The sequence below is a fragment of the Phyllobates terribilis genome, unplaced genomic scaffold (genome assembly GCF_046119375.1).
Source record: "Phyllobates terribilis strain yellow unplaced genomic scaffold, ASM4611937v1 Scaffold_780__1_contigs__length_684500, whole genome shotgun sequence".
NCBI lineage: Eukaryota > Metazoa > Chordata > Amphibia > Anura > Dendrobatidae > Phyllobates > Phyllobates terribilis.
Window position 1 is genome coordinate 467,841 of NW_027363540.1, and position 27,101 is coordinate 494,941.

The 27,101-nt window shown below is 45.6% G+C and overlaps 1 pseudogene; it reads left to right on the forward strand.

Moving 5' to 3' along the window:
• LOC141239979 (dynein axonemal heavy chain 12-like) overlaps positions 1 to 27,101 on the forward strand; it is a 59,055-nt pseudogene that overhangs the window by 18,818 nt on the left and 13,136 nt on the right.

Consider the following 27,101-nt stretch of genomic DNA (forward strand, 5'->3'; position numbering starts at 1 on the left):
ATTTACACTTGAGCGCTGCAATCAGCTGATGGGTAGAGCCGGTGCCGCGTGTCGGAGCCCACCGATCTGATATTGATAACCCATCCCCAGGATAAATCATCATTATTATACTACTGGAAACTCCATTAATGGATTGTCTGGGATTAATAACACGAGCCCCTTCTTTAAGAAAATACAGTCCCTAACTGGTCACAGGATAAATGTGGGATTTCAGGTCACCCATTTACTGCAATATAGCTGGCAATGCCACCCAGCGGATCTAAGCAAGTCCCGGGGCCACAACAATATACAGCCAGAGCCCGAGTATAGGATGGAAGATTAAAAAAAATCTTCAAAAATGTATTTAGTATGAGTCATACATCAAAAATACATGCAATGCTTTTCCTGACAACTCTGAGTTTTATAATGTGGAAAAAAATGTTTAAAAAAACACTGAGTGAACACACCCCTAGCTGCATTGTGACTGTATATATACATATATAAGCTGCCCCTCCCCCACCATGTGAGCATTCTCAGCGTGTACTGACCAATGCTGTCCACCAGGTGGCATCAGCAGGAAATTACAGCGATGAGACAAGCACTGCATGACAGCCCCGCCCCAATCTGCCCTATACCAGACACGCCCCCTACCAACGCCCCGCCTCCGCTGCCATGACAACCGAATTATTTAATGGCAGAAAGAGAGACCTTATATGAGCAGAGAAGTAGCGGCTGGAGCGCGGGGTCCGCACAGGTGAGCGCCCCCATAACACAGTGTATGTACTGCACGTCAGCTCTATGGCAGACTGTCACCTGTGCTGGATCCAGTACGTGTTACACTTATATCTGTACAGAGACACAGAGGACGCTGCGGGGCCTGTAGCTATATATGTGTGTGTGTATATACAGTATATATATGTGTGTGTGTGTGTGTGTATATACAGTATATATATGTGTGTGTGTATATACAGTATATATGTGTGTGTGTATATACAGTATATATGTGTGTGTGTATATACAGTATATATATGTGTGTGTGTATATGTAGCACCCTGAGGATTCGGCTGCTACAGGGGTATTGCACCTCACTCCAGAGGTGTGGTATTCCACTCCCGGGTAAGGATGAAGTGTGGGACTGAGCTCAGTAGGCTGCATGGACTACATACATCCCATTTCCGGGGGACAGAACTACGGTACTCCCACCAAGTATATGTGCAGGTACGACAGCGTCTGTCCCTGGCTGGAGTGGGAGGGGGGTGGAACATCCCAGTAGTGTAGGGGCAGATAGGGGGAGTAGTCTGGGTAAAGCTAGGAGCTCATTGGGTGCTAGTCACCTGGGCTCACACATAGAGGGAGTATATAAGGTGGGCACCATCTTAGGACAGGGTTTTTTTAGCCTGAGGAGCAGAGCAGAAGAGTTCAGCCAGGAGGGCTGACAGGGAGCTGTGGCTCCGGCTGGGCCCAGCTCCAGAGCCAAGCCTGCAGAGGAGAGAGGAGAAAGAAGGACCCAGAGAGAAAGACAGAGGGAACCCCAAGAACCCAGAAACAGACCAGAAAGGGTGAAGGGTTGGCGGACACGGGTACCGGAACCCGAACTGGTGGAGGCCACTTATCCTCAGCCAGGAACCAGAGGTCGTGGTCAAGATTTGCCACGACCCTCACCAAATCCACCAGAAAGGCACACCAAGCATGGGGTCAGGGAACCCAGAGGAGGTTTGACCACTAAGAGACCCGAGGGAGCCAGCCAAAGGTGGATCCCTGGTGGGAACGGCCAGAGACAGAGAGAGAGAAGGGAGCTCAGGACCACGCTTCAGAACTGCCTGGGGGTTAGCCGAGTCCAGGACCTGGTGGACGCAGCACGGCTCGGGTGGTCACTCAAGGCCAGAGTGACTGAGAGAACACTTGTGAGTAAAACCCCTGAAACTGCATCTCCTGACTCTGACTCTTCTTACTGACCGTCACAACCCCCATCATCTTCACCTGCTGCCCTGAGGCCATACCCCTCCCGTTGGGGGTTATACCATCATCGCTGCACCCATACCACCGGCCTCAGCGGACTGTTCTGCAGCGGCGGCTGCAAAGCCGCACTCAACGGGTGGCGTAGTCGACATCCAAGTTAACATCTACTGCCATAGACTGCCACTTAGTTTGACACCCTGGGCACGGACCGGGTCACCGCCACAAGGACTACTACCCCCATCGAGATCCGGCTCCGGGTATCCCCCGCGTGCGCAACGCAGCGCAACATGGCCCAGGGGGCGCGTCATATATATACAGTATATATGTGTGTGTGTATATGCTGTATTACTGTATATATGTGTGTATGTGTGTGTATATACAGTATATATATGTGTGTGTGTATGTATACAGTATATATATGTGTGTGTATATACAGTATATATGTGTGTGTGTGTGTATATACAGTATATATGTGTGTGTGTGTATATACAGTATATATATATGTATGTGTGTATATGCTTTATTACTGTATATATGTGTGTGTGTGTATATATACAGTGTATATATGTGTGTGTGTATATATACAGTATATATATGTGTATGTATATGCTGTATTACTGTATATATGTGTGTGTATATATACAGTATATATGTGTGTGTGTGTATATATACAGTATATATATGTGTGTGTGTATATATACAGTATATATATGTGTGTGTATGTATACAGTATATATGTGTGTGTGTATATACAGTATATATATGTGTGTGTGTATATATACAGTATATATGTGTGTGTGTATATATACAGTATATATATGTGTGTGTATATGCTGTATTACTGTATATATGTGTGTGTGTATATATACAGTGTATATATGTGTGTGTGTATATACAGTATATATGTGTGTATGTATATGCTGTATTACTGTATATATGTGTGTGTGTATATACAGTATATATAAGTGTATGTATATGCTGTATTACTGTATATATGCGTGTATATATATACTAGCTATTGAACCCGTTCAATTCCCGGGGGGCGAGCATTTTTATTGGTATGTGGTCTCCCATCCTGGTATTTGTGCTGCCCCCATCCTATTGTGGTATGCATGGCACCCCTCACCCCCTAATCCTGGTATGTATGGTCCCTCCACCCCCCAATCCTGGTATGCGTGGCACCCCTCACCCCCCAATCCTGGTATGCATGGCACCCCTCACCCACCAATACTGGTATGCATGGCACCCCTCACCCCCCAATCCTGGTATTCATGGCACCTCTCATTCCCCAATACTGGTATACATGGCACCCCTCATTCCCCAATCCTGGTATGCATGGTCCCCTCACCCCCCAATTCTGGTATACATGGCACCCCTCACCCCCAGTCCTGGTATGCATGGTCCCCTCACCCCCCAATTCTGGTATACATGGTACCCCTCACCCCCAATCCTGGTATGCGTGGCACCCCTCATCCCCAATCCTTGTATGTGTGGCACCTCTCATCCCCAATCCCAGTATGCGTGGTACCCCTCATCCCCAATCCCGGAATGTGTGGCACCCCTCATCCCCAATCCTTGTATGTGTGGCACCCCTCATCCCCAATCCCAGTATGCGTGGCACCCCTCATCCCCAATCCCAGTATGCGTGGCACCCCTCATCCCCAATCACGGTATGCGTGGCACCCCTCATCCCCAATCCCGGTATGCGTGGCACCCCTCATCCCCAATCCCGGTATGCGTGGCACCCCTCACCCTCAATCCTGGTATGCATGGTCCCCTCACCCCCCAATCCTCGTATGCATCGTCCCCTCACCCCCCAATCCTGGTATGCGTGTTACCCCTCACCCCCCATTCCTGGTATGCGTGATACCCCTCACCCCCCAATCCTGGTATGTGTGGCACCCCTCACCCCCCAATCCTGGTATGTGTGGCACCCCTCACCCCCCAATCCTGGTATGTGTGGCACCCCTCACCCCCCAATCCTGGTATGTGTGGCACCCCTCACCGCCCAATCCTGGTATGCGTGATACCCCTCACCCCCCAATCATGGTATGCGTGGTACCCCTCACCCCCCAATCCTGGTATGCGTGGTACCCCTCACCCCCAATCCTGGTATGTGTGGTACCCCTCACCCCCAATCCTGGTATGTGTGGTACCCCTCACCCCCCCAATCCTAATATATGCATGGTCTCCTCACCCCACAATCCTGTTATGTGCGGCCCCCTCATCCCTTTCACACTGTACACACATACGAAAAAAATAAACAGTTATACTCACTTTTCTTCTCTGTACGCCACCGCGCTGTCCGGTGCGATTTGCAAATGTGTCTTCAGTAAAATGGCGCCAATAGCGCAATGCGCACGCGCCGGTCCGACACCTTCACTCCCCCCCCCCGGTCTCCAGCGAAGAGAGGCACCGAGGCAACGCTCCTCCTGGTCAGGTAAGTATGTAAGTATGGCGCCGGAGATCGCAGTATGCGTTCAGTGTCTACGCATACCGCGATCTCCGGCGCCATACACCTCCTGTTACCTGTAACGACTGGATGCGTGCTTCTCTCTGGAGCCAGACTGCGCGTCACGCATGCGCAGTCTATAGAGGCTTCGGACAGAAACACGCATCCCCGGTTATATTATAGATATGTGTCACGGGTGTGTCGCCACGAAGATCATCACGATTACACAGCCTGACTTCTCGCAGCTGACTTTTTGGTGCTTTGTGTTTTTCGGCAGTGAGGGAGTTAATTCTCTCTCTCTCTGTGCTAGACGAGGTCCAGCCTCGCCCAGCTGCAATCAATGCTGCTGTAGTGAGACTCCTTCAAATGCCTGCTGGTCTGTTAGGGAAGTGTCGGTGAAAGCATTTCATGCAGACTAACAGAGCGGATCGTGGTATTTGGAGTTTCAGAGATAAGTGCATTTGAAGTGTTTTTTCCCTTCCTCGCTTTATCATTTATCTCCTTTCCCGTTGGTGTTCCCTCTGTTGTAGTTGTGTAGTTTTTGTATGCAAGGTGGTTTTGGTTTTTCCCTTGTACTGTCTCGTTCGTCTAAGTACTGTGTGTGGGCATATTATTACTTGTCCCCTTTTGTTGTGATCGGGGTCCTTCTCAGGACTAGATTACTTAGGTGCAGGGATCCTCAGGAGGTAGGGGTTACGCTGGCGGCCTGGACCTCTGTACCTTTAACAGTACCTCCAGGTTGAGGGATTAGTCAGGGCCCCAGCTTAGGGTCAGCTTAGGCCCCCTACCTCCAGTATACAGAGACAGCGTGACATTTTCACCGACCACTTAGTTTTTCTCCAGCTACCATGGATCCAGTAGCCGGTCTAGCTCGGCAGTTGCAGAGTTTGTCCATGAAGCTGGCGGACGTTAGGTCCAAGGTTTTGTATCCTCGCGAGCAAGCCGGACCAGAACCTAAAGTAGCTCTCCCTGACAGGTTCACTGGGGGGCGGGACAAGTTTTTTGTTTTCCGGGAGGCATGCAAGTTGTACTTTCGGCTGCGGCCTCGGTCATCGGGGAGTGAAGAACAAAGGGTGGGAATTGTCATCTCGCTCCTACAAGGGGACCCACAATCTTGGGCGTTCTCTCTTCCCTCGGGCTCCCCGGCTCTCCAGTCAGTGGATAGGTTTTTCGCTGCTCTGGGACTCGTATATGATGACCCAGATCGGATCTCCCTTGCTGAGTCTAAGTTACGTAGGATTCAGCAGGGAGATCGTCCGGCGGAGGAATTCTGTTCGGAGTTCCGTAGGTGGGCCACGGACACCCAGTGGAATGACCCGGCTCTTAGGAGCCAGTTTTGTCAAGGTTTATCCGACAAATTACAGGATGTGTTGGCACAGTATGACTCTCCCGCGTCACTGGAAGCCGCTATGGCCCTTGCTATTCGCGTTGACAGACGGCTTCGGGAGAGGTGCGGGATAACTCTACCCCCTGTGATGACTCCACCTCCTACAAGGTCCCCTCATATGGTGGTTCCCCTGGTCAGTCCAGAGGAGCCTATGCAATTAGGAGGGACATCATTTCGGGGGAGGGGACCGGTGGTGCGCCATAAGACAGGAAGGTGTTTCTTCTGCGGGAGAAAGGGACATTTTATTGGGGGGTGTCCATCCCGTCCCTTGCAGAGTGAAGAGTCGTCGGAAAACTGTTGATCCCAGGTTGTGTGGTGGACGGCAATCTGGGAGTAGGTATTTCGTCCCTAGGTTCGTCTCAGTTTCTCGTACCGGCGGAGGTGGTGGTGGGTACGAGAACTGAGAGGATATCTGTTCTTCTGGATAGTGGGGCCGGGGCTAATCTGGTTGATGCTTGGTTTGCCCGGGTTCAAGGTATGCGATTGAGTGAGTTGGCTAAACCCATCCCCATATTCTCGATCGATGCCAGGCCTCTCGGTCAGGGAAGTTTTTTGCAAGCTGTGCATGACGTAAAACTTCAAGTGGGGGCGATACATAAAGAACTGTTGTCTTGCTACGTGTTGGAGGGTCTTCCCACTCCTATAGTGTTGGGCCTTCCTTGGTTAACTAAGCATAACCCGGTTATTAATTGGCAAACCAGAGAGATAAGCCAATGGAGTAAATTCTGTAATAAAAACTGCATGAACACGGTCATCGGTGCGGTTACTCCTTGGGTCTTACCTCCATTTCTGGCGGACTTTGAGGATGTATTCTCGGAGAAAGGGTGTCAGGAACTACCTCCTCATCGCGAGTATGACTGTTCTGTAAAACTGCTCCCTGAGGCCAAGTTACCTAAAGCTAGGTTGTATAACCTTTCTGGTCCTGAGAGGCAGGCCATGAAGGATTATATTTCAGAAAGTCTGGCTAAGGGGCATATTAGACCTTCATCTTCACCGGTGGCTGCGGGGTTCTTCTTTGTTAAGAAGAAAGATGGAGGCCTACGCCCTTGCCTGGATTTCCGTGAACTTAATCGGATTACGGTCCGAGATCCGTATCCGCTCCCACTTATTCCCGATCTCTTTAATCAGATCGTGGGCGCCAAATGGTTCTCTAAGTTGGATCTCAGGGGTCGTACAATCTGATTAGGATGAAGGAGGGGGATGAGTGGAAGACGGCGTTTAACACTCCGGAGGGGCATTATGAGAACCTTGTCATGCCATTCGGTCTGACTAATGCCCCGGCGGTGTTCCAACACTTTGTTAATGACATTTTTCGCCGCCTGGTGGGACAGTTTGTTGTCATATATCTGGATGATATCTTAATTTACTCGCCGGATCTGGTGTCTCATCAGGAGCACGTTAGGCAGGTGTTACAGATCTTGCGGGATAATAAACTGTATGCCAAATGGGAAAAGTGTGTGTTCGCCGTACAGGAACTCCAGTTTTTAGGCTTCCTGGTTTCAGCGTCCGGTTTTCGTGTGGACCCTGGGAAAGTGCGGGCAGTTCTTGAGTGGGATCGGCCAGAGAATCTTAAGGCACTACAACGTTTCCTGGGGTTTGCTAATTATTACCGGAAGTTCATTCGTAATTTCTCGTCCATGGTTAAGCCTCTCACAGACATGACTAAAAAGGGGACGGATTTTTCTAGGTGGTCTGACAAGGCTTGTCAAGCATTCTCCTCCTTGAAAAAATGTTTTGCCTCGGCACCCATACTCATTCAACCTGATGCGTCACAGCCATTCATTGTAGAGGTAGACGCTTCCGAGGTAGGGGTGGGAGCAGTATTGTCACAAGGTTCGTCCCCTGGTAAGTGGCATCCGTGCGCCTTTTTCTCTAAAAAATTGTCGTCCGCTGAGAGGAATTACGATGTCGGCAATAGGGAACTCTTGGCCATTAAGTTAGCTTTTGAGGAGTGGCGCCATTTTTTGGAGGGGGCAGTCCATCCGGTCACCGTCATCACCGATCACAAGAACCTGCTATATCTGGAGTCCGCGAAACGTCTGAATCCCAGACAAGCTAGGTGGTCATTGTTTTTTACCAGGTTTAATTTTGTCGTTACATATCGTCCTGGGACAAAAAATGTAAAGGCGGATGCCTTATCTCGTAGTTTCCCTGGGGCCGGGAATACGGACGACCCGATTCCTATCCTTCAGGAGGGGGTGGTGGTTTCGGCAGTATGCTCTGAGCTGGAGGAGGAGGTATTGGAGGCTCAGGGGGACGCCCCTGTTGGACCTCCGGGGAGACTGTTTGTTCCAGATCAGTTGCGACAAAAGGTGATCGAGGCACACCATAACTCAGTTTTTGCAGGACACCCGGGGAGTAGAGCAACTGTGGATCTCCTCTCGCGTCGGTTTTGGTGGCCTAACTTACATAAGGAGGTGGTAACTTTTGTCGCGTCCTGTGGGGTTTGTGCGCGCTCTAAGACCTCACATACCCGTCCGTCTGGGGCCCTCTTACCTTTGAAGATCCCGGAGCGTCCTTGGACTCATCTGTCTATGGACTTTATTACGGACCTCCCTCCGTCTTCGGGTAAAACGGTCATACTCGTTGTAGTGGACAGGTTCAGCAAGATGGCACATTTTATCGCTCTTCCGGCTCTCCCTAATGCTAAAACTCTTGCGCAGGTGTTCATTGGGGAGATTGTGAGGCTTCACGGGGTACCCTCCGAGGTGGTGTCTGATCGGGGGTCTCAGTTTGTGTCCAAGTTCTGGAAGGCATTTTGTGCACGGCGGGGGATGCATTTGTCGTTCTCATCGGCTTTTCATCCTCAGACCAATGGTCAGACGGAACGTATGAACCAGAGCTTGGAGACATATCTCCGGTGTTTTGTGTCAGAGAACCAGGAGGACTGGGCTTCTTTCTTACCTCTGGCAGAGTTTGCTCTTAATAATAGGCGGAGCGAGTCCACTGGTAAGTCCTCGTTTTTTGGGGCATATGGTTTTCACCCCCAGTTTTGTACTTTCAGTAGGGGGGGCTCTTCGGGGGTTCCTGAGGAGGAACGATTTTCCTCATCACTCGCTTCAGTATGGAGAGGGGTGCTGAAGAATCTGAATACTATGGGGAACCGATACAAACGTATGGCTGATAGGAGGAGAGTGTCTGGTCCGGACCTAAGTGTGAACGATCTGGTATGGTTGTCTACCAGGAATATAAAACTTAAGGTTCCCTCCTGGAAACTGGGTCCCAGGTTCATCGGGCCGTACAGAATCAGTTCTATTATTAATCCGGTGGCATTCTGTCTTGACCTCCCCCCTACGTTTAAAATTCACAACGTGTTCCACAGATCGTTGCTTAAGAGGTATGTGGCGCCGGTGGTACCGTCACCTTTACCTCCCCCTCCAGTGGTGGTCAAGGGTAACTTGGAGTTCCAGGTATCGAGGGTCATCGATTCAGGCTTTAATCACCGATCCCTTCAGTACCTGGTTCATTGGAAAGGGTATGGTCCTGAGGAGAGGATGTGGGTTCCTGCGTCGGATATTAACGCAGACCGATTAGTTCGGGCCTTCCACACGACTCACCCGGATAAACCTGGCCCTGAGGGTCCGGAGGCCCCTCGTAGAAGGGGGGGTACTGTCACGGGTGTGTCGCCACGAAGATCATCACGATTACACAGCCTGACTTCTCGCAGCTGACTTTTTGGTGCTTTGTGTTTTTCGGCAGTGAGGGAGTTAATTCTCTCTCTCTCTGTGCTAGACGAGGTCCAGCCTCGCCCAGCTGCAATCAATGCTGCTGTAGTGAGACTCCTTCAAATGCCTGCTGGTCTGTTAGGGAAGTGTCGGTGAAAGCATTTCATGCAGACTAACAGAGCGGATCGTGGTATTTGGAGTTTCAGAGATAAGTGCATTTGGAGTGTTTTTTCCCTTCCTCGCTTTATCATTTATCTCCTTTCCCGTTGGTGTTCCCTCTGTTGTAGTTGTGTAGTTTTTGTATGCAAGGTGGTTTTGGTTTTTCCCTTGTACTGTCTCGTTCGTCTAAGTACTGTGTGTGGGCATATTATTACTTGTCCCCTTTTGTTGTGATCGGGGTCCTTCTCAGGACTAGATTACTTAGGTGCAGGGATCCTCAGGAGGTAGGGGTTACGCTGGCGGCCTGGACCTCTGTACCTTTAACAGTACCTCCAGGTTGAGGGATTAGTCAGGGCCCCAGCTTAGGGTCAGCTTAGGCCCCCTACCTCCAGTATACAGAGACAGCGTGACAATATGTGTGTGTGTGTATATATGTATACTGTATATGTGTGTGTATATATGTATACTGTATATGTGTGTGTATATATGTATACTGTATATGTGTATACTGTATATGTGTGTATATATGTATACTGTATATATATGTATAGTGTATATGTGTGTATATATGTATACTGTATATGTGTGTATATATGTATACTGTATATATATGTATACTGTATATGTGTGTATATATGTATACTGTATATGTGTGTATATATGTATACTGTATATGGGTGTATATATATGTATACTGTATATGGGTGTATATATATGTATACTGTGTATGTATATGTATACTGTACATGGGTGTATATATATGTATACTGTACATGGGTGTATATATATGTATACTGTATATATGTGTATATATATGTATACTTTATATGGGTGTATATATATGTATACTGTATGTGTGTATATATGTATACTGTATATGTGTGTGTATATATGTATACTGTATATGTGTGTATATATGTATACTGTATATGGGTGTATATATATGTATACTGTATATGGGTGTATATATATGTATACTGTACATGGGTGTATATATATGTATACTGTATATATGTGTATATATATGTATACTTTATATGGGTGTATATATATGTATACTGTATGTGTGTATATATGTATACTGTATATGTGTGTGTATATATGTATACTGTATATGTGTGTGTATATATGTATACTGTATGTGTGTATATATATGTATACTGTACATGGGTGTATATATATGTATACTGTATATATGTTTATATATATGTATACTGTATATATGTGTATATATATGTATACTTTATATGTGTGTGTATATATGTATACTGTATATATGTGTATATATATGTATACTTTATATGTGTGTGTATATATGTATACTGTATATGTGTGTGTATATATGTATACTGTATATGTGTGTGTATATATGTATACTGTATATATGTGTATATATATGTATACTGTATATATGTGTATATATATGTATACTGTATATATGTGTGTGTATATATATATATCTATACTGGATATGTGTATATAAATATATGTATATTGTATATACAGTACAGACCAAAAGTTTGGACACACCTTCTCATTTAAAGATTTTTCTGTATTTTCATGACTATGAAAATTGTACATTCACACTGAAGGCATCAAAACTATGAATTAACACATGTGGAATTATATACTTAACAAAAAAGTGTGAAACAACTGAAAATATGTATTATATTCTAGGTTCTTCAAAGTAGCCACCTTTTGCTTTGATGACTGCTTTGCACACTCTTGTCATTCTCTTGATGAGCTTAGAGGTAGTCACCAGAAATGATCTTCACTTCACAGGTGTGCCCTGTCAGGTTTAATATGATAAAGTGCTTTATTCTTTGTCAGGTCCAGGGGTCCTGTAGAATGTGAATCCCTGAGGAGCAGCGTATCCTTGGCTTGTGCCAAGACAGAAGAAAAGTTGCTGAACACTTGGTACCCCAAAGTGATCAATCTATTTGCCAATCAAGATGCCCTGCAGTTGATTAAAGTGGATAAATTGGATTCCTTTTATAACTGCGTCTCGACACTTATGTCCAACCAGGTAAAGGCGGCTGCAAGATCCGTGATATATAAGGATTCATGTTCATTATTGTATCTCTGGATCAAACATAGACTCAGAGTGGTATTCCCATCTCATATATTTATGGCACATCCACAGTCTGAGGACGCACATCCGGCTGAAGTATATTGCTGCGCAGGGACATGCCGGGTCCCTGAGCTGCAATGCATGCCGCCAGACAATCAAAGGCCGGTAGCTGATGTCGGCGTGCCAGTCACGAGCGACGCATGGAAGTGACGTCATGCGCTGCCCGTGCCGGCACACTGAGATCAGCTACAGAAGAAGACGCCGCATGTCGTGGGAGCGGAGGAAGGTAAGAAGAATCATTTATTTTTGTTTATTTAATGCATTGGAAAAGAACGACAGAACATTATACCAGGAAAGGGTCAAGGATGGGGAGCATTATACAAGGAAGGGGCTCAGGGTGGGGAGAATTAGACAAGGAAGGGGCCCAGGATGGAGAGCATTATACAAGGAAGGGGCCCAGGATGGGGAGCATTATACAAGGAAAGGGCCCAGGATGGGGGGAATTAGACAAGGAAGGGGCCCAGGATGGGGAGCATTATATAAGGAAGGTGCCCAGGATGGGGGGAATTAGACAAGGAAGGGTCCCAGGATGGGGAGCATTATACAAGGAAGGGGCTCAGGGTGGGGAGCATTAGACAAGGAAGGGGCGCATTATATAAGGAAGGGGCCCAGGATGGGGAGTATTATACAAGGAAAGGGCCCAGGATGGTGGGAATTAGACAAGGAAGGGTACCAGGATGGGGAGCATTATACAAGTAAGTAGCCTAGGATGAGAGGCATTATACAAGGAAGGGTCCCAGGATGGGGAGAATTAGACATGGAAGGGTCCCAAGATGGGGAGCATTATACAAGGAAGTAGCCTAGGATGAGGAGCATTACACAAGGAAGGGGCGCAGGATGGGGAGCATTACAGAAGGAAGGGGCGCAAGATGGAGAGCATTATACAAGGAAGGGGTGCAGGATGGGGAGCATTACACAAGGAAGTGGTGCAGGATGGGGAGCATTATAAAAGGAAGGGGCGCATGATGGGGAGCATTATACAAGGAAGGGGTGCAGGATGGGGAGCATTACACAAGGAAGGGGTGCAAGATGGGGAGCATTATACAAGGAAGTAGCCTAGGATGAGGTGCATTACACAAGGAAGGAGCGCAGGATGGGGAGCATTATACAAGGAAGGGGCGCAAGATGGGGAGCATTACACAAGGAAGGGGCGCAGGATGGGGAGCACTATGCAAGGAAGGGGCGCAAGATGGGGAGCACTATACAAGGAAGGGGCGCAGGATGGGGAGCACTATACAAGGAAGGGGCGCATGATGGGGAGCATTATACAAGGAAGGGGCGCATGATGGGGAGCATGTCACAAGGAAGGGGCCAAGGATGGGGAGCATTATACAAGGCAGGTGTTCAGGATGGGGGGCATTGTACAAGGAAGCGGCCCAGGATAGGGAGCATTATACCAGAATGGGGGTCATTATACCATGACATGGGCCAAGATGAAGGACATTAAACCAGGAAGGGCACAAGGATGGAGGTCATTATACCAGAATGGGGCCTAGGATGGGGGACAGGATACCAGGATGGAAGACATTGTTATAGGATGGGGGGCATTGTACCAGGATGGGTGACATTGTTATAGGAAGGGGCCAGGATGGGGGACATTATTACAGTAAGAGGCCCAGGACCAAGGACATTATAACAGGAAAGAGCCCAGGATTGGGACGTTATTGCTGAAAGGGGCTCAGGGTGGGGGCTATTATACACAGAAGGTGGATATTATAACAGGAAGAGGCACTGGATAGGGGATATTATAACAGGAAGGGGCCTAGAATGAGAGACATTATTATAGGATGGGGCTATGATGGGGGAAATTATTACAGGAAACATCCAAGGCAGAGGCGAACACGCGCATCATTATCGGATCTAGAATGCTACAAGGGCCCATACATCTGACCAACATGCTGGTGGGGGCCCAGGTCCAAATTTTGCACATCTACAGGAACATGACATATGACATAACAGTATGTCATATGTTGGGAAGGGTTTAAGCTACAGCACATTACATAGCCTCTTGCAGCTATATCAATGGAAAAATTAAAAAATGTATGGCTTTTTGAAGAAGAGAAGGAAAAAATGCAAAACAAAAAATTACCCGGTCCTGAAGGGATGAAGGATTTCCCACCCACAGTAAATGTTGTCACGCAGCTTTCTTCTCTTATGGCCCAGTCTATCTCCCTGTTTTCTGCACCACTCTCGTAGTCATGTATTTTTTCTCCTTATAAACACTAATATATACTTGCTGATTTCTCCCCCCACAGGTGAGAGACCTTCTGCAGAAAACTGTAGAAACTTATGTCCGTTTATTTGACCTGATAGACGGGCAATTTTTACCAATCTTCAAAATGCAACTTACATTTGATGACAAGAAAATGGATTTCTATCCAAGCTTCCAGGACGTAGAAGAAGTTGTACTATTTATATTAACTCGGATCTCCAAGCCCCTTCAGGAATCAGGATTTTTTTCAATGCTGACAACTTACTTTTTATAGTAGGTACATGTGTGACTCACAGGTAAAAACTGCAGTAAAAAAAATGGAAATTTGCTGCCACCATTTTGGAATATCACAGCAAAAAAAAAAATATAGTACTGGCTGATTTACAATTGCTATTGGCTGTCACCTAGTATATGAGCGTCCGCAGCAGTATCCTCCGGTGGGCCCCCATGCAGGGGTAGGACAACGAGTATATTGACTTTGTAATACACATTGCAAAAATATATGAGAATTATAAGTAGAAGAGTTGGATAGCATGAACACTTTTACAGGCTCGAACTGGCCAACAGGAGAACTGGAGAATCCTCCGGTGGGCCCCCATGAAGGGATGGCTCTCCACTCCAGTCCCCCATTAAAGTGCACCTGTCAGCAGGAGTGTGCTGAGTAAACCACATACACTGTCAGGAGGGCGACATTACACAGAGTAAAATGATACCTTAGTTGATGAAATTCGTCCTGTGGTTCTTGTGTAATCTTTGCTTTCAGTTTGGAAATAATGATATGCTTATGCTCCGGCGCGGCGTGTGGGGGCGCTCTATCTGGTGCTCTGCTTACATATTCATGTGTATGCTCTTATGACAGCTCACTGATCGTCCACTGACCTGCCTCCTATTTTACCTAGCCCCACACTACTAGATGCATTATGTAAAATAGGAAGCAGGTCAGTGAAGAAACAGTAAGGTGTCATAGGAGCATACAGATGAATATGTAAGCAGAGCACCAGATAGAGTGCCCCCCACAGGCCGCCCCAGAGCACGAGCATATCATTATCTCCAAACTGAAAGTAAAGGTTACACAAGAACCACAGGACGGATTTAATCAACTAAGGTATCATTTTAATCAGTGTAGTGGCACCCACCTGGCAATGTATGTATTTTACTGAGCTCAATCCTGCTGACAGGTGCGCTTTAAATGTATAAGTGGTTAACTCTGAATTTTTGGGGTGACAGATGGCCTTTAAGCTCCCTTTAGTGGCCACTGAGGATACACAGCATGGCAGCTTTTATTCCATGTCTATGCTGAGGATGTGGAGCATTGTATGGAGTTTTTGATTTATTTATATCATAATAGGTGGATGTTCAGGGGGTTTATATTAGAGACTTCTGCAGTATTCATGTCACTTTATAGAACGTTCTTCCTTGTCCAGAACATTCAGACGGTGCAGCCGTGGCTTTCTGGTAGTAACACGGTTCAGATCATCGAGGCCAAACTCCCTGATTACATCTTTGATTCTGCCGCGCTGAAGCTGAAGGAGGCCGTCAGCCACAATCTGCACCAGCCATTCAGGCATTTCCAAACCTACGGTAAGCGGGACGTGAATCATTAAAGGGATGGTACATACGGAAAGCTGGACATGAGTCATTAAAGGGATGGTACATATGGTAAGCTGGACGTGAATCATTAAAGGGATGGTACATATGGTAAGCTGGACGTGAGTCATTAAAGGGATGGTACATATGGTAAGCTGGACGTGAATCATTAAAGGGATGGTACATATGGTAAGCGGGACGTGAATCATTAAAGGGATGGTACATACGGAAAGCTGGACATGAGTCATTAAAGGGATGGTACATATGGTAAGCTGGACGTGAATCATTAAAGGGATGGTACATACGGTAAGCTCGACGTGAGTCATTAAAGGGATGGTACATATGGTAAGCTGGAAGTGAGTCATTAAAGGGATGGTACATATGGTAAGCTGGCCGCGAATCATTAAAGGGATGGTACATATGGTAAGCTGGACATGAGTCATTAAAGGGATGGTACATATGGTAAGCTGGACGTGAATCATTAAAGGGATGGTACATACGGTAAGCTCGACGTGAGTCATTAAAGGGATGGTACATACTGTAAGCTGGACGTGAATCATTAAAGGGATGGTACATACTGTAAGCTGGACGTGAGTCATTAAAGGGATGGTACATATGGTAAGCTGCACGTGAATCATTAAAGGGATGGTACATACGGTAAGCTCGACGTGAGTCATTAAAGGGATGGTACATACTGTAAGCTGGACGTGAATCATTATAGGGATGGTACATACAGTAAGTAGAACGTGAGTCTTTAAAGGGATGGTACATACGGTAAGCTGGCCGCGAATCATTAAAGGCATGGTACATACGGTAAGCTGGACATGAGTCATTACAGGAATGGCACATAGGGTAAGCAGGATGTGAGTCATTAAAGGGATGGTACATACGGTAAGCAGGATGTGAATCATTAAAGGGATGGTACATATGATAAGCTGGACATGAGTCATTACAGGGATGGTACATACGTTAAGCAGGATGTGAGTCATTAAAGGGATGGTACATACGGTAAACTGGACATGAATCATTAAAAGGATGGTACATACTGTAAGCTGGACATGAATCATTAAAGGGATGGTGCATACGGCAAGCTGGACATGAGTCATTGCAGGGATGGTACATAAGGTAAGCAGGATGTGAGTCATTAAAGGGATGGTACATACGGTAAGCAGGATGTGAGTCATTAAAGGGATGGTACATACGGTAAGCTAGACGTGAGTCATTAAAGGTATGGTACATATGGTAAGCTGGAAGTGAGTCATTAAAGGGATGGTACATATGGTAAGCTGGCCGCGAATAATTAAAAGGATGGTGCATACAGTAAGCTCGACGTGAATCGTAAGTATTAAAGCGATGGAACATATGGGAAGCTGGACGTGAATCTATGAAAGGGATGGAACAATCACAATCAGAAATCTCCTGCCGGCGCTTGCAGCGTGATCTTCCTGTGGACGCTTTGATCCTGATACCTTTCCAAAAGCCATTGAACCCAGTGTTAGGGGTTCCCAGAGGTGTGATCCTCATCTATCAGACATTATCATGCAGAAATACTATATATCATTGGTCTAATAAGCACTTCAAAGAGGATCTGTCTCTAGATTTCACCATATAAATGTAGATTATCAAATTGATCTCTTAGACCTGATGAAGCCAGAGAACTTGCTTTCATAAATCCATGTCCGATCAGCTGTATAATCCTCTTTGAAAGTTTTCTCCGTCCGACATTAAGATGAGTCTAGATACAACTATAAATTCTGTGTTATATTATTTGATAGTTGAAAGCTTCAGCTGGCTGGTGGATGGTTCAGCCGCGGAGAAAGTAGAAACTTTCTTATCCGAGGAGCACAGTTTGATGAATACACAGAGGTACGTATGTGTGATCATAATGTGTTTTTTTTTTACATATTGGACCTTCTTGCATATTATCTCGAACCGTCATTAAATTAACTCATCCCTGCACAGCAACACTGGCTTTGATGTTTCTAGTAAAAATCGACTGCGTATGCGCCGTTCATCATATGCAAGTTATCTAGGACTAGTCCAGCGGGACGTCACTTCCCACAAACAAATCCGACCTCAGATGCTGAGATCACACCCAAATCATGGCATCTTAGTCTCACCTGGCGAGGTGGATCTTCTAAGCCTCAGGTCCGGGTGGGCACACGGACCCCAGGCGTTGGTGTGGTAAGCAGGAAGGCACATGAGCAGCAGGAATTGGCACTCAGGAATCTTGGGAGCTGCAGGATGGATGTAGCGTAACCCAGTAGGAATGGAAGAAAGTTAACGCAGAAGGTGGAGCACACCAAACAAAAGTCTAAAAACTCAATCCTAAGACCCAGGTGTGTGTCCTAACGGTCCATAAATAGGATTTAGGAGATTATGTCACTGAGCTACACAGGACAACCTGTAAAACCTGACGTGGAGCACAACACGGGACAGCAGACCGAAGTGAAGGAAGCAGAGCTCGGATACCCAAGACAGGTGTATAATACTTAATTTCACATGCCCAATTTGCATTTGACGGCCGGCACATAAAAAGTTTAGTTTTTTAAGGTAGAAACATTTTTGCCAGATATATACCGTGGATGTCAATGCAGGAATTTGGCATGCCTGAAGGACCTGACAGGTTCACTTTACGGGGACCCCCTTTGGTTCGTTTGAAGGGTCCCTTGACAATAAGCTGATCACAGCTGGAGTCGGGTGGACGCAGCAACAAGGACTAAGTTTCAGGAATCATTTTCTTACCATTCCCATTAGAATCAATACTGTCCTAAGTCTTACAGAGCGAGGGGTGCAACGTGTCCGATAATAATTGAGGGTCAAATCAGAAATCTCACTTGTAAACGAGACTGATGTATATTTGTATTCCAGTTTATAGAACAATTTCACACCCTGGCCAGAGATATCATGGGACCCGCACTTACTTCACCATGGTACACCTCGACTGCGATGACTTAAAGCAAGGCCTGGCTGACAAAGCAAAAAGTTTTGCAAATATATTACTAGATAGACTGGTGACAAATCACAGATTGGAGAATGAAGAGTGAGTAAAATCCTGGATTCAAGGAGGTTTCACAATAGAAAAAAATAATCTGTAATGGGCCTCTACCTGCCATGTGCCATTCAGGGGCCCTTGGGGTCGAGGTCAAGTGCTACTTCTGCTCTGATTTCATACAGTGAGTTATAGATGCTGATGCTACAGTAAAAGTTCAGAATCTCACATTACTTTACTTATGATACCATAAAATATCATCACATTCCAGTATATAATATACAGGTGCTTCTCACTAAATTAGAATATCATCAAAAAGTTAATTTATTTCAGTTCTTCAATACAAAAATTGAAACTCCTATATTATATAGTCATTACAGACAGAGTGATCTATTTCACTTGTTTATTTCTGTTAATGTTGATGATTATGGCTTACAGCCAATGAAAACACAAAAGTCATTATCTCAGTAAATTAGAATACTTTATAACAACAGCTTGAAAAATATTTTTAAAATCCAAAATGTCTGATCAGTAAATGCCTCAATACTTGGTCGGGCTCCTTTTGCATCAATTACTGCACCAATGCTGTACGTACGTCCCTGGGTATAATTAGTGAAAAAAATAATATATAGGATTATTCCGATATTTCTTGTGTCCTGGTTAATATGTATTTTTCCATATATAGGTCATGTCATACTAGCTATACTTACCAGTCCCCCTCCAGGTTTCAGTGATGAGATCCCCAACATGATCATGTGATTGCTGCAGCCTATCAGTGACTACGGTGGTAACCTGCTACAGCCAGTGATTGGCTACAGAAATCACATGTCCACATAGAGCAGGAAGAACACAAACCGATGGAGGGAACTGTAGTTGTGGAGCATCAGTATAATTTTATAACCTAAGTTTTTGGAAAAAATATAATTGGTGCAACCCCTGTGATTGTAGATGCTAGATACATTAATACATAGTGAGTTTCATTTTTTTAATTTTAGGAGTGTCAGCGGAGGATGAATTATCTTCTAGATGTTCATTTATTTGTACCTGAAGATATCATCCTGAACTCAACAGTGTTATTGTGGCCAAAAAATATCAACCCAGTGTTTGATGAAAACGACCAGGTATGTGGGCTCATTTCTGAAAATGGGGTCTCGGGTGCCAGCTCCAATGAAGCAGCAGCCCCCTGCAGTGTCCAGGTAATTAAACAGGGGACGCTCAGGGAGCATTTTTTGATAACTGTTCCTTTCTAAAAGCTGATTGAAAACGCCAAGCGTAAAGGAGAGGGCGAGCTTCTGGGGAAAAGAGAGAAGCTTGTGCTGGAACTGGAGAAACTTTTGCGTCGGATGGAAGAATTTGCAGAGTGCTCTGAGCTGGATATGATGCAGCAGGTATGATACTCACAGGCTGTGTTATAGTTTTCCCTCTTCTTATTTTCATTACTTTAAGACTCTTTTCATATTTGTACAGATCCTTTTTACCCCAAAACGCATCATTGTTGTCGTGAATGATAATTTTTTTGTGCAACACAAAAGATCATTTCACCCGACGAACAAGCGTTTGGCCATTCGTCGGTGATTGGCAGCCTATTTATACTGCACAATTATCCTTAAACGAGCGTTCCTGGGAAGTAGTTATAAAATGCTCCCTAACTCTGGTTTGGAGTTGCATTAGGCCTTTTTTATGTTGTTGGTTTTTTTTTTGGGGGGGGGGGGTTCTATCCCTTTTTAAAGGCAAGAATCAAGAATATTGAGACTACAGCCAATAGTGTAACCTGAAGCTTCAATGCAAAATCTCCATTAGGGCCCCCAACTATTGCAGGTCTTTAATAGTAGTGATCTTCTCATATGAGTCAAAGAGACCTTTTGGGCCCCCCTTAGCTCCAGATGCAATTGCAACCCCCTGCACGCACTGTAGTTACGCCCTTGACTGCAGCATTATTTTTGCTATACAAAAAAAACCTATGAAAAAAACATAAACCCGACTGACCACCATTATCAGCCAGCACAGTCTTTATAGAGGCAGTCCCTAGTGCTTAACCTGAAGTGCAGTCAAGCAAAGGCAGGTCAGAGGCAGTCGTCACACCTGAGCACTGACGTATGAAAGCGTCCACTAGGCCTGAAACGCGTTGCGTCCAATAGGCCTGAAACGCATTGCGTCCAATAGGCCTGAAACGCATTGCGTCCAATAGGCCTGAAACGTGTTGCGTCCAATAGGCCTGAAACGATTTGAGTCCAATAGGCCTGAAACGCGTTGCGTCCAATAGGCCTGAAATGCATTGCGTCCAATAGGCCTGAAACGCGTTGTTCCAATAGGCCTGAAATGCGTTGCGTCTAACTCATTTTCTTTAATGGAGGCAGTCCGGTTAACCCTTTACTTATCTGTGTTTATTGTGCCTGGTTTCAGTAAGTGACAGATGTGAGGACTGTACAGAAGCGAATAGCAGATGCAGAGGAGGCGTTGGCTTATATTAACAAAGAAGAAGCACTGTATAAATGGGACCTTACAACATACCCTCAGCTGGATTCTTCAAAGTCAACATCGAACCTTACCAGAAACTTTTTGCACTGATTTACAAATGGCAAAAAACTGAAAAAAAGTATGTGCACCCCATTGGGGAATTCTGAGTTAACTCTTGGCATACCGTTATTTATTAACACCATACGTGATCTGTAGTGGAGAGTAAATGGCGCATTTAAACAAGCTGATGATCATTCCCAATTATCAGCCTGTGTAAATGTGCCAGTAATCACCCGATAAACAAGCAAAACACTAATTCGTCGGGAACGAATCATTTATGGCAGCAAAAATCATCTTTATCTACAGCACTTTGTCCCTTGTAACGTTATAGGGTCAAAGTATATCTAATAACCAATCGTTCTGTCCCCATCACTGTTCTTCGGTCCTGGAAATAACCAAGCGCCAAAAGTCTTGCATATATTACAAGGGGATTATGTGTTATTAAAGGGCTGTCCGGCCTTGGGGCACAAGTCTGCAGTCACTCCATGTGACTGCAGACATGTGAATCCTCACAGCATGTGTACTGTGCGCGTTATAAGGATTCCACTGCATCGGGAGCACAGGCGTGTGACAGCAAGTATGTGATTTGCATACATACGGTCACATCCCAACTAGACATATCCGGCCTTGCTCAATGCAAGCATATTGAGTGGAGCCAGACACGTCTAGTCGGAATGTGGTCAGAAGTATGAAAATCACATACTTGTGGTCACATAACAGCCCGTTCCCGGCACCGGAAAATCCTCGCAGTGGGTGCAATGTGAGAATTTACAAGTCCGCAGTTACATAGACTGTAGACTTGTAACCCAAGGCCGGACAATCCCTTCTGCAAAATAGGAGATAAATGTATGATCGGTAGGGGTGCTCTAACCACAGGGTCCTCCAGTAATCCTGAGGACAGAGGTTCCTAAGTCCACTGTGTGAATGGAGTGATAGTGCGCATGCGTAGCCAGTGCTCCATTCATGGGAGCAGTCATGCGCATGCGTAACCATCACTCCCATAGATGCACACATGCTTCATTCACAAAGCTGTATCTAGGACCACCGCTTTCAAAACTGCTGGGGGCTGCAGCAGTCGGACTCCCAGTGATCAGATATTTATCAACAACCTTGTGGATAGGTGATTAAACATTATTTATGGGACAACCATAGCCATAGATGTAGAAGAGAAAAAAAGCAGAATAAACAGTAATAGATGAGCTAAAAACATGAAATTTATCAAAATATGTCTTGAAAAATCTCACGCTTCCAGGTGGATCGACGGCGCTTTCCTTGACCTGAACGTAGAAAGCATGGAAGCCGAGGTGGACGAATTCTTCCAAGAGGTCTACAAGATGATGAAACTATTTCAGCAGAAGCAGAAGACGTTAGAAGAGGAGAAGAAAAAGGCGGCTCAACACCGGACACTGTCTGAAGATAAGGATTCGGTGGACGAGGAAAAGAAGGAAAGCCGCATAGTTCTCATGTGTTCTGCCATCACCGAGCAAATCAAGGCTTTTAAGGTAGATGCATCAAATAATGGATATATCAGTAATCTGGGCCCGGTTTGCTGGAGCGCGCTGTTACCTCCCAATCCCAGCCAACTTCAGCACAGTGGTTACTATCGAGACAGCAGCGGTGGTCGGTCTCCTAGGCAACGATCTCTAAACAAAAGAAAAGTGTTAATATCTCAAGAACGGCTGCAAATGTCAAGAAGCCGTAAATTGCAAAAGTGCAGGTTTTTACAATATCTATGAAGATGGGAATAACCCTTTAATTCATTTTTGTAGCCGTAATCCCGGGACACTGATTATGATTGACTCCTTTTCAGGAATATATCCCTCTGGTGAACATCCTTTGCAACCCAGGAATCAGAACCCAACATTGGCTCCAGATGTCTGAGATAGTTGGCTCTGAGCTCACTCCGAATTCTGGCACCAGCCTGAGGAAGGTTCTGGAGCTGAGCTTGGATCCGCACTTACACCAGTGTGAACAGATTAGTGTGGCAGCTAGTAAGGTAAGCATCTCTGGCTAATAAATGTGTATCGGTGGTCGAGAATACTATCCTGTTATTGAAATGAATAACAAACAATGGAAAACCGAAAAAAAACTAAAGGAGAATTGAGTTAAAAGAAAGCCGATAGCTGTCAGGGGAAAGTGCTGGAGCTTTTTACATTTTAGAAAGCAGAACATTTAGTTCCCACAAGGAATAAATTGCTGCAAACTGTTTGTCAGGGACTTTTTCCCATCTCGCTGTTTAATTAAGCATGCATGCTCAGCCGAGCAGGGTGTGAATGTGTATTGGGAGAAATAGCTGTCTACCAAATGGGCAGATTCGCCAGTGGCTATCTCAAGAGTGTGACAGTTTCGCCAGTGGCTATCTCAAGAGTGTGACAGTTTCACCAGTGGCTATCTTAAAAGTGTGATGGTTTCGACAGTGGTTATCTCAAGAGTGTCACAGTTTTGCCAGTGGCTACCTCAAGAGTGTGATGGTTTCGACAGTCGCTATCTCAAGAGTGTGACAGTTTTTCCAGTGGCTATCTTAAGAGTGTGATGGTTTCGACAGTGGCTATTTCAAGAGTGTGACAGTTTCGCCTGTGGCTATCTCAAGAGTGTTACAGTTTCGCCAGTGGCTATCTCAAGAGTGTCACAGTTTCTCCAGTGGCTATCTTAAGAGTGTGACAGTTTCTCCAGTGGATTTCTCAAGAGTGTGACAGATTCGCCAGTGGCTATCTCAAGAGTGTGGCAGTTTCGCCAGTGGCTATCTCAAGAGTGTCACAGTTTTGCCAGTGGTTATCTCAAGAGTGTGATGGTTTCGACAGTGGCTATCTCAAGAGTGTGACAGTTTCACCAGTGGATTTCTCAAGAGTGTGACAGATTCGCCAGTGGCTATCTCAAGAGTGTGACAGTTTCTCCAGTGGCTATCTTAAGAGTGTGACAGTTTTGACAGTGGCTATCTTAAGAGTGTGATGATTTCGACAGTGGCTATCTCAAGAGTGTGACAGTTTCGCCTGTGGCTATCTCAAGAGTGTTACAGTTTCGCCAGTGGCTATCTCAAGAGTGTGACAGTTTCGCCTGTGGCTATCTCAAGAGTGTTACAGTTTCGCCAGTGGCTATCTCAAGAGTGTCACAGTTTCTCCAGTGGCTATCTTAAGAGTGTGACAGTTTCTCCAGTGGATTTCTCAAGAGTGTGACAGATTCGCCAGTGGCTATCTCAAGAGTGTCACAGTTACTCCAGTGGCTATCTTAAGAGTGTCACAGTTTCTCCAGTGGCTATCTCAAGAGTGTCACAATTTCTCCAGTGGCTATCTCAAGAGTGTCACAGTTTCTCCAGTGGCTATCTTAAGAGTGTGACAGTTTCTCCAGTGGCTATTTTAAGAGTGTGACAGTTTCTCCAGTGGATTTCTCAAGAGTGTGACAGATTCGCCAGTGGCTATCTCAAGAGTGTCACAGTTTCTCCAGTGGCTATCTTAAGAGTGTCACAGTTTCTCCAGTGGCTATCTCAAGAGTGTCACAATTTCTCCAATGGCTATCTCAAGAGTGTCACAGTTTCTCCAGTGGCTATCTTAAGAGTGTGACAGTTTCTCCAGTGGATTTCTCAAGAGTGTGACAGATTCGCCAGTGGCTATCTCAAGAGTGTGGCAGTTTCGCCAGTGGCTATCTCAAGAGTGTCACAGTTTTGCCAGTGGCTATCTCAAGAGTGTGATGGTTTCGACAGTGGCTATCTCAAGAGTGTGACAGTTTCACCAGTGGATTTCTCAAGAGTGTGACAGATTCGCCAGTGGCTATCTCAAGAGTGTGACAGTTTCTCCAGCGGCTATCTTAAGAGTGTGACAGTTTTGCCAGTGGCTATCTCCAGAGTGTGATGGTTTCGACAGTGGCTATCTCCAGAGTGTGACAGTTTTGCCAGTGGCTATCTCAAAAGTGTGACAGTTTTGCCAGTGGCTATCTCAAGAGTGTGACAGTTTTGCCAGTGGCTATCTCAAGAGTGTGATGGTTTCGACAGTGGCTATCTCAAGAGTGTGATAGTTTCGCCAGTGGCTATCTCAAGAGTGTTACAGTTTCGCCAGTGGCTATCTGAACAGTGTGACAGTTTCTCCAGTGGCTATCTCAAGAGTGTGACGGTATTGCCAGTGGCTATCTCAAGAGTGTAACAGTTTCACCAGTGGATTTTTTGCCAGTGGCTGACTCAAGAGTGTGACAGTTTCACCAGTGGCTATCTCAAGGGTATAACAGTTTCACCAGTGGATTTTCTCAAGAGTATGACAGTTTCACCAGTGGCATTCTCAAGAGTGTGACGGTTTTGCCAGTGGCTATCTCAAGAGTGTGACGGTTTTGCCAGTGGCTATCTCAAGAGTGTGATGGTTTAAACAGTGGCTATCTCAAGAGTGTGGCAGTTTCGCCAGTGGCTATCTGAAGAGTGTGGCAGTTTCGCCAGTGGCTATCTCAAGAATGTGGCAGTTTTGCCACCGGCTATCTCAAGAGTGTGACAGTTTTGCCAGTGGCTATCTCAAGAGTGTGACAGTTTCACCAGTGGCTATCTCAAGGGTATAACAGTTTCACCAGTGGATTTTTTGCCAGTGGCTATCTCAAGAGTGTGACAGTTTCGCCAGTGGCTATCTTAAGAGTGTGACAGTTTCGCCAGTAGCTATCTTAAGAGTGTAACAGTTTTGCCAGTGGCCATCTCGAGTGTGACAGTTTCGCCAGTGGCTCTCTCAAGGGTATAACAGTTTCACCTGTGGCTATCTCAAGGGTATAAAAGTTTCACCAGTGGCTATCTCAAGGGTATAACAGTTTCACCAGTGGATTTCTCAAGAGTATGACAGTTTCACCAGTGGATTTCTCAAGAGTGTAGCAGTTTCACCAGTTGCTATCTCAATAGTGCGACCAGATCAACTCTTTTTACAGTATGAAACTGGTCACTTACCCACTTACTTTAGATATATTGGCCGAACCTACATTTTTGACAGAACTAACCATCCAATGTGCATGGGGTTGAGATGGGGGAATGACGATCACAAATGTGGAGGTGATAACTTGAATTTCAACTGTCTGTTTGGCAAATAGTCCAGTTAGCAGAGACTGACATCCGCTTACTCTCCTCTTCATGTACAGGACATATGCACGCTGAGGTCAGATAGGCATGCATGTATATTTTGAGAGATGGGGTGGAATAGATAGCTGTTGGGTATCCTTAATGACCAACCTAAAGCTCAACCTAAAAGTCAACTTGATCAGCCAACAATCTAATGTGAATGAAGGCCGTCTCGCTATCCCCTGTTGGCAAATGTCGGAACAAAGAGGAATCTGCTACTAGTGAAAAGTTTCTGTGTTTTCTTATTAGGAGTTTTCCCTGTAGAAGGCGATGCATACCATGGAAGAAATGTGGGACTCCATATCCTATAATACCAGTCCCTATCGAGAATCTGGCGTTTCTATTCTATCAGCAGTGGATGAAATCCAAACCACTCTGGATGACCAAATTGTGAAGACTCAGACAATGAGGGGATCGCCTTTCATCAAGCCCTATGAGAAAGAAATCAAGGTATAAAATATTCACTTGCTTATTAGCAGAAGATAAGGTTTCATTAGGATCTCCGAGGCTAAAGTTACATGCGGCTCCAGCTTACATGTAAAGGGGATGGTATCAAGGAGTCTCACCAAACTTTCCCTACAAATGTCCAACAATTCAGAATTCATATCCATTGAAAATTTATCTTCTAAAATGATAGCATTTTTTTTCTATCAATTTCATTTTATGTGTAATTAACTTTTTGCTCTCCTCCTTTAAGCAATGGGAGGAACGACTGATAAGGATCCAGGAAACCATTGATGAATGGCTGAAGGTGCCGGCCCAGTGGCTTTATCTAGACCCCATCTTCTCTTCTGAGGACATCATGCAGCAAAGCCTGAAGAAGGACGCTTATTCCAGACTGTGGACAGAAACTGGAGAGAGATCATGAAACATTGCGTTAAAGACCCGAAGGTAAATGGATGCTTCATGGTGGACTGATACAAGAAAGCATGGTCATCTTGCATCCAGGATTGATGTTTTCCAAGAGTCCGTGTCCTGATGCTTCCA